The sequence below is a fragment of the Lygodium microphyllum genome, chromosome 11 (genome assembly GCF_053477565.2).
Source record: "Lygodium microphyllum isolate KBCC chromosome 11, Lygodium_microphyllum_v1.1.10, whole genome shotgun sequence".
NCBI lineage: Eukaryota > Viridiplantae > Streptophyta > Polypodiopsida > Schizaeales > Lygodiaceae > Lygodium > Lygodium microphyllum.
The window spans coordinates 58806127-58821231 of record NC_141145.1 but is presented as its reverse complement, the minus strand read 5'-3'; the positions used below and the strand labels follow the sequence as shown (position 1 = coordinate 58821231).

General features: G+C 41.1%; 1 pseudogene; it reads left to right on the top strand.

The window, feature by feature from the left end:
- The first annotated feature begins 1998 nt into the window (after positions 1-1998).
- On the top strand, positions 1999-14770 carry LOC148028857 (uncharacterized; annotated as a pseudogene).
- Positions 14771-15105: the final 335 nt, after the last annotated feature.

The following is a 15105-nucleotide window of genomic DNA, read 5'->3' as shown; positions in this document are numbered from 1 at the left end:
TTTGTAGGTAAGTAGGTGTGAATTTATATATACACATTTGTGTGATGTACAATGTTGTGTCATATGTAGTCAACATTGAATAGCATCACGACGAGAGTTGCCCTGCACTACCCTTGCCTTGGTAGGTATAGTAGCTTGTCCAAGAATCGAATAACAAAAGAATCTGGTAACTCTCTCTCTCTCTCTCTCTCTCTCTCTCTCTCTCTCTCTCTCTCTCATATTTATGGACATTTTGTTTCTATGCAAGTACATTGTATGAGTTTATCTTGTGGTTTTTTTTGCATAGGAGTCTTGGCACCATGGCATCCTTTTTTAGGATTCAAGTGGTCAATGGTGAGATCAAGGAGGAAATAGGCCTTGTTAGAGTATGCATTGACCAAGTGATAAGAGGGACGATGGACAATCAATGATCAACTCCTAGTTCGCATCAAATGAAGCTTATGCAATGTAGAGGAATCTCTCCCTCCCCCTCCAAATAAAAGACATTTCTCTCAATTGGTTGTTGCTGATGCAGATTGTAAGGCTGAACCAAATATGACTACAAAGCTAAGTAGTAAATTATTGAGTCTAGATATTCTTGAAGTTTGGCAATGAGAATGTGAGAGAGTTAGATCAAAGCTCAAAGAAATGGCAATACCGATGGATGATAGGTTTGAGCTGCATACTTTGATGGGGCTTCTCATGTGCGAATTTGGTGTCATGAATGTAATGAGGTTTATGGTAAAGGCTCGATAGAAGGAAAGATAACAGCTTACAATTGCTTCTCTAACTTCATGAGGTTCCGTGTCTTGGAGAGTAAGAAGCATGAGCTCAAGCATATGGTTTCTCAAGGATTGAAAAAAGAAAATATGCCCAAAGGAGTACCTCAGCTAGCAAAGGATGACAAGACACAAATTTCTCTTAGCAGAGTCTAAGGAGGCCAATGAATTGTTCAAAAAGGCCTCCAAATGCTTTTAGCAACCTTTAGATGAGGTACAGTCTAATTGTCATTGTTGAGATTTATTAGCTTTATTGAGATAGGCTGTCACAATAACTTGGGTTCTTGTGTATCCAGGAACCTCATAATGATATTTACAAGAAGGCTCTAGAGATGTCAGGACAAGTATTTGGCATGGATATTCGAATACAGTATTAGAGACAGTAATAAAGTACATGATAGCTGGTATGCTCTTGAGAGAGGTACTTGTTGATGGAAATCTTTCAGCTTATTCTCTGATCATGCTTGATGGGACACATGAAAGGACGATACATACTGATGTGTTGTTTGGGCTGTTAAAAGGGTTGGTTAGGACCCACATCTTATTGTTCTGATGTGATGCATGCTCTCAGGGGACTCCAAAGGAAAAGAATAGTCTCAATTTGTTGTGATGTAATAGTTTCTACTGTCAATACTATATATTCAAGGGTCTAGCTTCACCTTTTTGTTTCCATGATAAATACTTAACCTTTTTGTTTCTTTGATAAATAGGATGCAAGCTCAGGAGGGACTTCTCAAATGCAAGGTGTCGAATCTTTCACCAAATGTAATGTAGAAACTTTTACCAATAGTTGACACAAGCTCATCAGATTCAGGTTTTCATGAATTTGAACTTGAAGTCTTACTTATAGACTTTGTTTAGATGTAGAGCAGTGGTGGAATGCTATTTTTTCAAAAGAGTTTTGTATGTGTAGACTGATCTCTGATGATGAATGTTGCAAGTGCCTTTGATGGTGTACTAGAATTGTTGGTATGCAGTGGTCAAAGCCTTCCTAAAGCTGTAATGATGATGATTCTGGAGGCATGGAAAAATGACCCAAACATGGAGCCTTATTGGAAGGCTTTGTATGAGTACTTCTCTGCATTGATGGAGTCGTGGGATGGGCTAGCTCTTATAGCTTGTATGGAACAATTAAGTTTATCTAGTTGTATGCTATGTTGAAGGTTTTGAGATGCCTCTAATGTTCTTTTGCGTGGTACAGTTATAGATGTTTGGTATATTGGTGCAACTTTGGATCGAAATGGGCTTTGTCCATGAAGATACTATGAGACACACAGTGGTCATGTGGTTATGGCAAGTGAAGCATGCGTGGTTGATATTCCCCCCTGAGGATGTCAGTAAGAAGGGACGGCTTAATCTAGGAATGATGCTTCTGGTGGACTTTGAGAAGCATGTTGTTATGGATGACGATCAATTAAAAATGCAGTTTGCTGTGCCTCGTCCATACTCAAAGTAGCTACGTAATCAAAAGATAATCTTGAAGGAGATTGTGGATTCAGTTCCAGAAAGATATTTGGTGGCATCACATATAATTGGTTATGTTAATGTATGTTTTGCAATCCCTAGTTTGTGTCTTCTGTTGTTTGAGCTTGCTAGAATGAACGATATCTGAATGTGATAATTGTTTGCTAAAGTCTCTTGGATGCATTCTCTAGGTTGACACTTCCGATGAAAAAACTATTGGCTATGAACACTATTGGTGGTAAATCAAAATCAAGTCAGCTCTACTATGCTGCAGTGGTCTACTCTAGTCTTTCGTTGTAGGTGACCTTGTGTTGATTCATGTCCTGGTTGCTAGCTGTTTATCTTAATCTTTTTGTACATGTAGGTGAAGGTGGGTAGAATGCCTCTTGTTTAGAAGAGCTCCCAGATGGGTCTCCAAATCCCAGAAGAAGTGCAATTAAACAGGTTGCAAGTGGTCATTTAGGTGTGACAAGCTACTATCTGACAAATGCAATTGAGCTACAGATCAAGATGGCACATGTTAGGAAGTTTTGCATAACATTATTATTTCTTATACAATACTTATTTTGTGTAGGTCTGTAACCTTGACATTCCACATTTTAACAGGGAGCAAAACCAGGTGAGGGTGGTGAGCTTCTCGGTCATAAAGTAGTAGATGGCATTTCATTGACAAGAAATTCCACTGTTGGTGTGGGACTTATCAATCTGCCACCACACCATGATATTTATTCCATTGAGGACCTTGCACAATTAATCTATGATTTAAAGGTAGGCTCTCAAGATAGATTTCTAAGTTTGATGTATCTCTATACTGTTGGTACTATAGTTCCACATGCTATTATTTTATGTGTCTAATTTGATTGCCTTGAGAGTTGCTTACTAGTATATCTCCTATGTCATTTCAGAATTCAAATCTAGGAGCTTGTATTAGTGTGAAGCTTGTGTCTGAAGTTGGAGTTATAGCTAGTGGAGTTCTGAAAGGACCTATAGATCATGTGTTAATATCAGGACATGATGGTGGCACAGGTGCATAACATTGGACTGGTATCAAGAATGCATTGCTAAAACAATTAAAAGAGGATTGAAAGGGGAGCTTAATGTTGGCTCTGCACTTTTGAGGATTTGGAAGGGGAGCTTAATGTTGGTAGACATGTATGGGAAATGTGGCTTGATTGAAGAAGCCCGAGAAGTCTATCATGAACTACAAATTTAAGATGTTACATCATGGAATGCATTAATTGCATGATATGCTGAATAGAAGCTTGATGACAGGCAATGATCTTTTTAACCAAATGCAGTTGGAGGGTATCTGTTCTGATTTTGTCACCTTCGTTTGTAGCTTAAAAGCTTGTGCCACTATATGAGCCCTTGAAACATGTCAATAATTACATGTAGAAATCATCAAAAGGGGATATGAAAGAGAGCTTTATGTGGGCAATGCATTAGTAGATGTTTATGTCGAATGTGACTCCCTTTCAAAAGCGCATCATGCTTTTGACATGTTGCCACTTCGTGATGAAGTCTCATGGAATACACTCATGACAGGTTATGTGGAACTTGGACATGCTGAAATTGTAGCTAAAAAGTGTGTTTGCAGGAATTTTCACTTTTGTATGTGCCTTGAAAGCTTGCAGTGCATCAAGAGCTTTAGAAACAGGTTAGGGAATACATGCCAAGTTGATCATGAAGGGTTTGGAAAGTGAGCATTGTGTTTGCTGCACATTGTTAGATATGTATGGCAATTGCGGTTTGTTTGCAGAAACACATCAAATGTTAATCAGTTGCAATCACTTGGAATGCATTAATTGCAGGGTATGCACAACAAAAGCAAGGAATTGAAATTTTTCTATAAGATGCAACATGAGGGGCACTCCCTCACGGCAGTCACCTTTATTTGTGCCTTGAAATCATGTGCCAACGTAGGGGCACTTGTTGACAAGGGCAAACAAATCTGTGATGAGATTGTTAGTCTGGGGTGGCTGGGGAGAAATGTTGTGCTTGTCAAGATTGTGGGAGAGAAGGAAGGAGTCTCACTTGTAGCTTTCTTGCTTGCACAATGGGGGAATACACACAGAGGTGGAGGCTGAAAACAGTTTTCCTCTTCTTAGTTGTGTAAGCCAAAAGAACTCTCATACAAAGAAATAGAAGAACCCTATATATGGGTCTCAAACCAAACTCAACTAACTAAGGTGGCATACTAACTGAGCCACGAACTAGAGTAGATAAGGATAGCTATCATGTAGCTATTATTCATGGGCGGTGTACCAACCGCGTCTGCAAAACTGACAAGTCGGTGACATAAATACACAACGGTCACCCTGGCATATCACGAGTGGAGCTCGATATCTCAACACTCCCCCTCGAGCTCAATCCCAATTCTTGCACACCAAGCAGGTCTCTGAACTTGCACAGCTTCTCTGCACCCAATGCCTTTGTGAATATGTTAGCTACCTGATCCTCTGTGCTGACATAAACTAGATCAATAAGACCTAGTAAAACCCTCTCTCGCACATAGTGATAATGCACCTCAATGTTCTTTGTTCTAGCATGATAGACTGGGTTATTTGCCAAGTGTATACTACTCATGTTGTCACAATAAATGACAACTGGCCCATCTGTAGACTGATGCATATCATAAAGTAGCTTATGCAACCAAGCTACCTCACATGCAGCCATTGCTGCACCCTTGTACTCAGCCTCTGTGCTGGACAAGGCAACTGTAGGCTGTTTCTTGCTGCTCCAAGTGACTGCAGCACTCCCAAAAGAGAACACATATCCACTGGTAGATCGTCTATCAGAAATACCTGAGTATGCGTCTAGCCACATCCAAATGCGGTTTCCTTGGAGCCTACATAAACTGACTTACCAATCCAACAACATAGCCCAAATCTGGCTTGGTAATAGTCATATAAATCAAGCTTCCTACTATGCGTCTGTACATAGTAGGGTCTTCCAGAAGCTCACCTCCATCTGTGCTCAGCTTCACATTCTGCTCCAAAGGAACTGAAATAGGCTTACAGCCTGTCATCCCATATTTGGATAGCATGTCCAATCCATACTGCCTCTACAAGAGCTGTATCCCACTTGGTGATCTAATCACCTTAATGCCCAAGAAATAACGCAGCTCTCCCAAATCCTTCATCTCAAAATTCTGCTTCAATAGCATTTTCACATGAAGGATATCTTCATCACTGTCACCTGTCATAATCAAATCATCAACATAAATGACAAGTAGCATAATACCTTTCTTTGTTTTTCTCACATAAAGTGAGAAATCCGCCTTGGAAATCTGAAAGCCAATAGTGACAAGATACTGTCCTATCTTGTCAGACCATGCTCTAGGTGCTTGCTTCAAGCCATACAAGGTTTTTCTTCAGCCTGCAAACAAACTCAGGATGAACAGCATGCACATAACCTGGTGGTTGCTCCATATAGACCTCTTCTTGCAAATCATCATGCAAAAAGGCATTCTTTACATCCATCTGATGTAAAGACCATCCCTTTGATGCAGCCATAGCAATGACTGCTCTTACGGTTGCTATCCTTGCAACCGGACTGAATGTTTCTTCATAGTCAATGCCATATGTTTGTGCATACCCCTTGACTACTAATCTTGCCTTGTATCTGTTCACAGAACCATCTGCATTGTGCTTCACCTTATAAACCCACTTACAGCCAATTGCATTCTTACCTTTAGGCAAAGGTACCAATTCCCATGTAGCATTTGCTTCCAAGGCATCCATTTCTTCATCCATGGCTTTCTCCCATTGTTCTTTTCCCATGGCTTGCTCAAAAGAAGTGGGTTCTGGTTCCTGTATCACTTTGACCATATATGCATAGTGAATGGCTGTAAATCCATCATATTTCAGCCTATCCACAGGATACCTAGCTCTCGTAGACCTGCGCAAAATAGGTTCACTCCCAGGTGCTCTCAAAACATCCCTGGTCTTCCTTACTCCAGGTGTAACAATAGAAGGAATACCCAACTCATCATCAATGCTTTGTTTTGAGCCACTGGATTCACCATTCACATAAGAGTGACCTGCATTCACATCAAACATGGGCTGATCAACCTTCTCTTTTCCTTTTCGTGATACCTGCATACCATATCTGCATTGCTTTGAGAAGATTCTCTTGATCTCAATCTGCATGTCCATGGCGAAGAATGTGAACCACTGCTAGAGGACGCTCCAGGTCCACTAATATTTTGTGACTGTTGCTGTGAATTTTGTGCAGCATTACCATTTTGTGCATCTACATCATCAATCACATTTACTGGTTTATACCAGCTACTCATCTCATCAAAAACAACATCTCTACTCACTGTAAACTTACGAGTAGAAGGGTTATAGCATCTATACCCTTTTTGCTGCAGAGAGTAACCAATAAAGATGCACTTCTCAGCTTTTGGATCCAACTTGGATCTCAACTCATCTGGCACATGTACATAGGCAATGCAACCAAAAATTTTCAAATGAGAAATATCTGGTTTCCTACCAGTATACCTCTCCTCTGGAGTCATCCCATGTATTGCCGCAGTGGGACTCCTATTCATTATGTAGACTGCTGTAGCAACTGCTTCAACCCAATAAAAATCTGGCAAGTCTTTTTCGTTGAGCATGGCACGAGATACCTCTCCAATATGCCTGTTTTTCCTTTCTGCAATTCCATTTTGTTATGGGGTATGACTGCATGAATATTGCTGCTTTATGCCATGCTCCTGCAAGAACCTTGCAAACTCATTTGAGAGGTACTCTCCCCCTCCATCTGACCTTAGGCATTTTATTTGCAGGCCTGTTTCTTTTACAACCATCACTTTAAGAGTTTTGAAATGCCCAAAAACTTCACTTTTCTTTTTCATAAAATACACCCAAACTTTTCTACTATAGTCATCAATAAAAGTGACAAAATAATGACAGCCTCCAAGAGATGCAGCTTTAGTAGTCCACACATCAGAGTGGATTAATTCCAATGGCTTCTCACTCTCTTGAACATGTCTAGGAAATGGTTTCCTTGCCTGTTTTCCAAACTGATAGGCTTCACATACCTTATGCATTTTTGCAACCTTGAATTTAGGCAAACCTGCAACAATATTTTGGGCCTGCATTGATTTAAGTCGCTGTGCATTAACATGACCAATGTGTTTATGCCAGATATCAAGATCTGCAACTACACCGGTCCCATGTGCAAACATTGCTGCACTCAATTCAGACATGTCTGCATCCAATGTAAACATTCTGCCCTTCTTCTTTCCTTTTGCTATCAAGCGACCTTTATTTTTCATATCCTCAACAAAGCATCCATGAGGATTAAATCTGACCTGCAAGCCCTGCTCAACCATTTGACCAACAGAAACCAGATTCTTGGTGATATTCGGGACATAAAATACATCAGACAGGTATTTCTTTTTCCCATCCTGCATAGACAAATGAATTTTTCCAATCTGCACAATAGGATGTGCAGTATCATCACCAATCTCCACAAATCCTGGTTTTTCCATTTTCCTTGCATCCTCCATCCATTCTGCATGACCTGTCATGTGGTTTGATGTACCTGAGTCAACATACCATACATCATTGCTTTCTTCTGCACTTGTCACAGAATCATTCATGTGCTGCACCATAAACAAATGCTCATTTCTGTCATCACCCTGTCTACTAGAAGATGCATAATTCCCTTGTTGCAGTTTTCAATTCATGATGTCATTCTGCTTTTTATAGCAGTCTTTAGCCATATGACCCATTTTACCACAGTAGTAGCATTCAACATTATTGTTTGCATTTTGGCCTCTTTGCCATCCACCACGACCTCTTTGGCTCCCCCTGCCTCTAGACTTACCATGTCCTCCTCCATAGGACTGGTTTTCTTGAGTTTGCTGCATATTCTGATTTCTACCACAGCCTCCAAATCGGCCTCCTCTACCTCTGCCTCTACCTCTTCCAGCATTTGAGTAGAAGTCAGCTTCTTTTGAAGTTCCTCCTGAAGAAGATGCACCACCATTTCTTTGCTCCTCAGAAATTACAAGAGCAATCAGCTCCTCAAAATCAGGAAATCTTTCACGAACTGAAATGGATGTCCGAAACTGTGCATAATCCTTTCCTAGACCATTCAAGGTCACAGAAACTAAATCATCATCTTCCACTGGCGACCCGATGGAAGCAAGTGCATCTGCAATCTTCTTCACCTTCATGTGGTAGTCATTGATGCTCATATTTTCTCATTGCACATTATGCAACTCTTGCTTGAGCTGCATTTTCCTGGCTTGCGTATTTGTACTATACATTTTTGACAAAGTATCCCATGCCTCCTTTGGCGTACTTGCATCCTGAATATGCACAATGATAGAGTCTGAAATGCTGATAGAGAGCCAATACATAACTTTCCTGGCTCTCTCATGCCATGCTTTTGTTGAGATATTTGCAATCACACCTAATGTAGCCTCTTTGTATGAGGCAGTCTAGGCTTAGGACATGCAGGCTGCAGTAATCCCATATGCACAGAGAGGGAAGATTGCTACCCATCCAACAACTATATAAGCATTGTACTTGATCTACCATTTTTCATGTAGAATGAATACAATGTCATGATGCCTTGTACTTTCAGTTAAGTGTCTTGTCATTGTCAGTCATACACAAGATTGTGTTTATGAGTCCAAGCTTCCATCTTGGAACCTAATTCACTTGTGTAACAAACAGTGTCCTTGTCTTCTCCATCATGAGTTCACTCTATGCCTACAAGCCGCCATAGCCATGCTCTAGATCCCGCATTTATAACATGGTATCAGAGCGCAGCTGAGCATGGCTTAGCATGTTTCAGGTCCTCTCTCTGCTCCCTCAGTCTCTCATAATCTCTATCCAGCTCAGCTCAAGTGTTTGACTTAATCTCCAACTCCATTTTCACTCTCTATCCCTTGGCAGCCATAGCCAACCTGCAACCTACCTCTGTTGGAGGAGCTGGATCTCCACTTACAGGGCATATCTTCACTTGCTTCCTTCTGGGAAAGTGTTCCCCTACTTCCAGAGCTTCTTCTTGACACATCAATCACTGACATTGGGCTCCTATAGCTTTAGCATTGTCATTCTTCTGTGGTTCTGTCCTGTGGCTACCATAGCCAGCCTGGACATACCTCTGATAGAGGGCTGAGATCTCCCTCTATTGACCTTATCTCCTCACGCTTTCTTCTTGAGATATCTTGTCTAGGTCAGGGCGAAGCCTCCTGGTACATCACAGTCTGACATTGATCCGTCTATGCTCCAGCATTGCCCAGATTCGAGATTGCTGTCCAGATCTGCGCCTGTGCTGGTCGTACGTCCGACTTGACCTCTGCGCTGCGCGATTTACCCTCTGGGCATAGGGCATTTGAAGAAGGACTCCTAAGCTTCATCTCCATCAAATATGTGACGAAATGATCCATCGTAGCTGCTGAATCATCGAAAAAATCAGTCGTCTGCACCTCAAACCCTAATAGTCCTCCATAGCTTTTTAACTCAAGCTCATAAAATTCTTCAATTTCTCACTCCTTTGGGCTCAACCAACCCTCTGCAGTTCTAATTCACTCTGATCTACTGAGTTTCCAATTCAAATCAGTAAGGGAATTAAGAAATCAAACTCAGTTTCAACACCAAGCTTCAAGATAGTATCTTTTTGATACTCATTCAGTGCTGATAAACACTAGTTTTTTTGTGTCTATTGACACATTAAAGTGTAACTCTTCTGCGGTGCAAACTCAAAATTTGAAGCTCATTCTTAGTTATGGGAATGACCAAAATGAATTCCTTTATGAAGATGCTTGTTATGAAAAGTGATACAATTCTCCTTGCCAAAATACACTACATAGAAGATGTTACTCTCCCTACAAGAAGACAAGGAGCTGACTATATCCAAATGCCATCAGTGCATCCATTTGAAGACCTTGAAGACATGAAAGTGCAAAAGTTTGAAGACATTTACGCTATCTCAAAGACTGTACCTTTGCTTGAGGGGGACCTTAAAGACAAGAACCAGATGACTAATGCAAGCAAAGCCCATGAAAATGATGACCATGAAGGAAAGATCAAAGAGAAAAAGAAGAAGAAGAAGAAGCAGAAAAATCATGAAGACTCTGAAGCAGCAAGCAAAGTGAACAGCAAGTACATGATCAAAAAGGGCAAGCTGAACTACTCCGACAAGAAGACCTACAATAAATTGAATGCTGAAAACTGCAAGGACCTCCCGGTCCTTGACCCAATTTTTTACTGACTTCTTTAGCCTTGTAATGTCTAGCCCAAATGTCTTTATCATGAGCTTTGTAAACTCCTCATGTAACTTGGCATTACAGTCCCTGTACACTTTGTGAGGCCCCTGTTACAGCCTCTGGATGTCCACCATGTTTATGGTACCCACACTTAGCCTTTTCTGCGACAGCCTCTGGTGTTTTGCCATGTCTGTGGTATGCCCACACTTTGCAGGTGGTTCTCACTACAGCCTCTACACACTTTGTGCCTTTTCCAGTTGTGATTGAGGAGGGGTGTTGAGATATTTGCAATCACACCTAATGTAGCCTCTTTGTATGAGGCAGTCTAGGCTTAGGACATGCAGGCTGCAGTAATCCCATATGCACAGAGAGGGAAGATTGCTACCCATCCAACAACTATATAAGCATTGTACTTGACTACCATTTTTCATGTAGAATGAATACAATGTCATGATGCCTTGTACTTTCAGTTAAGTGTCTTGTCATTGTCAGTCATACACAAGATTGTGTTTATGAGTCCAAGCTTCCATCTTGGAACCTAATTCACTTGTGTAACAAACAGTGTCCTTGTCTTCTCCATCATGAGTTCACTCTATGCCTACAAGCCGCCATAGCCATGCTCTAGATCCCGCATTTATAACAGCTTTGAATGCCTGCATTTGCTGTTGATTGGGAACATCAGGAAGAACTGGTTCTTCTTCATTTCCTACAACAAATTCCCTACATCCTTTTCCCATAAGGAAATTCGTCATTCTAAACTTCCATGCTTGGAAGTTGTTCTTGTCAAGCTTTTCAGTGACAATCTGTGAGAGAGAATTAGAAGCCATTACAGAACACTGCAAAAAATTCTATCACTGCAAAGAACACAGCTTTAGCCCCACAAAGGCAAATCTGCAAAACTGACGAAAGTGGTATTTGACCACACAGTCACTTCCTAGTGACGATTTTGCATCAACAGGCAACAGGGATGATTCTGTAACTCCCAATGTCTCTGCGCACAAGCATACGATGCAATTTCTACAGTAACTTTTCACCGACCTGTAGAACAGTGGCTGCACAGCATAAAACTGGGCCTTTTCCTGAGTGCGTGCAGAAAACTTCCGCCTCCAAAACAGGCCCCGAAATGGCCTCAAATTTAAAAAAAAAGGTCGCCAAGGGCTAAAGGCCTCTCCCGCAGCATATATTGCACTCTTGCTTCACCGCGAAGGGCGTCTCAACCTAAGACAATGCACTCCTGCACTTTCCGGCTGTGCTACCTGCAGAGATCTGCTCCCAAAACAGAAAATGAAAGCAACACTGCTCCTGTTACCAGAACACCGCGAGCTTGGCTTGCTTTCTTGAGCTTCTTACCACGAACAAGGCTCTGATACCATGTCAAGATTGTGGGAGAGAAGGAAGGAGTCTCACTTGTAGCTTTCTTGCTTGCACAATGGGGGAATACACACAGAGGTGGAGGCTGAAAACAGTTTTCCTCTTCTTAGTTGTGTAAGCCAAAAGAACTCTCATACAAAGAAATAGAAGAACCCTATATATGGGTCTCAAACCAAACTCAACTAACTAAGGTGGCATACTAACTGAGCCACGAACTAGAGTAGATAAGGATAGCTATCATGTAGCTATTATTCATGGGCCGTGTACCAACCACGTCTGCAACTGACAAGTCGGTGACATAAATACACAACGGTCACCCTGGCATATCAGAAGTGGAGCTCGATATCTCAACATGCTTTGGTGGATATGTATGCCAAATGTGGTGCACTTGCAAAGCGCAAGAGCTCTTGGATGTGATTCTTGTTTGTGATGTAGTGTCTTGGAGTGCATTAATTGCAAGGTATGCACAGCATGGGTAAGGGAAGGAGCCTTTGAAATGTTTTGATAAGATGTGACATGAGTTGCACTACCCCACTATAGTCTCGTTTACTTGTGCATTGAAAGCATATGCAGATGCAGGAGAGATGTAGGAACAGTTGTAAAGGGTGAAGAAATTCATGATGAGATAAATTGACTAGGGTGGTTGGAGAGACATAGTGTGCCTGGAAATTTTGTGGTGAATATGTATGCCAAGTGTGGTGTATTTGCAAAAGCAGAGGGAGTGTTGTACGAGCTTTTGGTTAGGAATGTTGTCTCTCATAGTTCACTGATTGCAGGATATGTACAGCATGGGCAAGGTAAGGAAGCACTGAAATGTTTTGACAAGATGTGATGGGAGGGTCACGTTCCTAATGCAATGACCTTCTTGAGCACCTTCAAAGCATGTGCTGAGATAGGAGTCATTGACAAGGGTTAAAAAAATAATGAAGAGATTGTTAGGATAGGGTTGTTGGTGGAGGGAAATGATGTGCTCAAAAATGCTTTGGTGAATATGTATGCTACAAGATCTAACGGAGAAGATGTCATGGGAGGGTTATTCTCCAAGCTTGGGTCTTGTTTCAAAAACACATCTGATGACATGAAGAAGGATGAGCTCTATAGGCACAGTGAGAAGTTTGCAATTGCTTGTGCCTTGATCGACACATGGGAATGGTCAACTATAACTGTTGCTATGAATATCCGGGTGTGTAATGATTTCCATAGAGCTACAACACTCATATTTGAGATACAGAAGCAAAGAATTATGGTCATAGAATTATGGAAAATGTTCTTGTAAGAACTCAATAGTGCAAGGTTCATAAGGCTCTTCTCTCTGGGGTTGGTGAGTCCATCAGCATTCCTTTTGCTGGTGGCAATGAGCTATGGCAATAGGATGGGTTCCTAGTGAGCAATTTTCTGGTGAACAATCTGAAGCATTGAAATGTGGGCACTACCAATGCTCTAGTGGATATGTATGCCAAGTGTGGCACATTCACAAAAGCATGGGAAGTGTTTGATGAGCTTCCTGTGCGGGATGTGGTCTCCTGGAGTGCATTAATTGTAGGGTTTGCAAGTCAAGCCCGTAGTATAGATGCGTTGGAATGTTTAGAACAAATGCATTATAAGGGTGTGTCTCCAAACCTAGGTACCTTTGTTTGCATGCTCAATGCATGCAGTCACTTAGGTCTACTAGATGAGGGCCAAATGTATTTTATGAAAATGAGCACCAAATTCTATATGAAAGGATGAAAGGGCTCGGCCCAAACGTTCCTGAGCTAGTCATTCTCCATGTCTCTTCCTAGTGAGATGCATATGAATTTTTGAGCCAGCTCCTCTAGGAACAAGAAAAGCGGTAGTAGCCACCAACATTGTTGAAGCCTATTTGAAATTGATGGCATTTATTATGTAGTTGATCAGGATTTGTAGAACAGAATGTTTACAATCCCAAGCTTGGTTTAGACTCCCTTATCATTACACCCATTTATCAAGCATCTGTAAAACAACACGCATGGAGAGCTGGGTGTACTAGATTGGGCAAATGTTGTTGGATCTACACAGCAAGTGCATACAGAAATGAGATGCTGCCAGAGATTCAGAGAATCAATCTTGGTATGATAACTTCACATATGAAGGCTATGGTCATTAATGATTTATTATCATTTTGACTTTATGGAGACAACCCCCCCACTTTTTTCTCAAGTTTTGATCTCTGATGTGGAGCAGCTGTATAGCTTAGGAGCACTTGATGAGGAGGGGCTTCTTGCAAAGTTAAGAAGGAAGATTGAAGAGTTCAGTTTGGAGCTCCCTTTACCAAAAATGCTATTATCTAGTGTGGACCTAGGTTGCAGTGACAAGATATTGACCATTATATCAATGCTCTAAGCACAAAACATATTTCATCGACCTTGCGAGAAGCAGACATAGGTTGATAAAAAAAGAGCAAAGTTCTTTCAACCAAAGGGTGTTCATTTAACACTATTAGTTGTATAAGAGGCATGGAAAGCTAAAAACTTTTATGGTCCATGGTGTTTTGAGAACTTTTTGTAGTCACGCTCTTGACGTAGGGCTCAAGATGTGTGAAAGAAACCTCCTACAATAATGGACAGGTATGTAAAGAATCTCTTAGTGCCTCTTAACCTCTGTACTTCTTACAATAATGGGCAGGTATGTATAGTTACACCAAATGCACAGCACCAGTGTTGTATAGTTGGAGTTTAACAAGGCTTTAAAAGCTATTGAAATGATGCCATCTAGTGATTATCTTCCAGTCTGGATGGGTTTTTTGGGTGCTTGATAAAAGTGGAAGAATGTGATGCCTGGGAAATTGGCTTTTGATTGTATCCTTCAAACATATAATACAACTGCTTCTACCTACATCTGTATGGAGGCTGATATTTATGTAGTAGCTGGGCTGCAAGAGGATGCACGAGAGATTGAATTCATGTGGTCTCATGGAATGCACTAATTGTAGGGTATGCTCCCATGCCAGTAGTGTAGATGTGTTGGACTGTTTTGAACAAATGCAATGAAAGGGTGTGTCTCCAAACCCATGTAGCTTTTTTTGCATGCTCAATGCATGTAGTCACTCAGGTTTACTAGATGCTCACTGGATGAGGGCCAAATGTATTTTATGTAGATGAGTGCCAAATTTGGTGTCACACCAGATGCCCATTACTATTGTTGTATAGTTAATCTCTTTGGTTGTGCAAGGGAGTTTAACGAGGGTTTGCAATTATTGAAATGAATCCATCTAGTGATTATCTTCCAGTCTAGATGGCTTTGTTGGATGCTTGTTAGAAG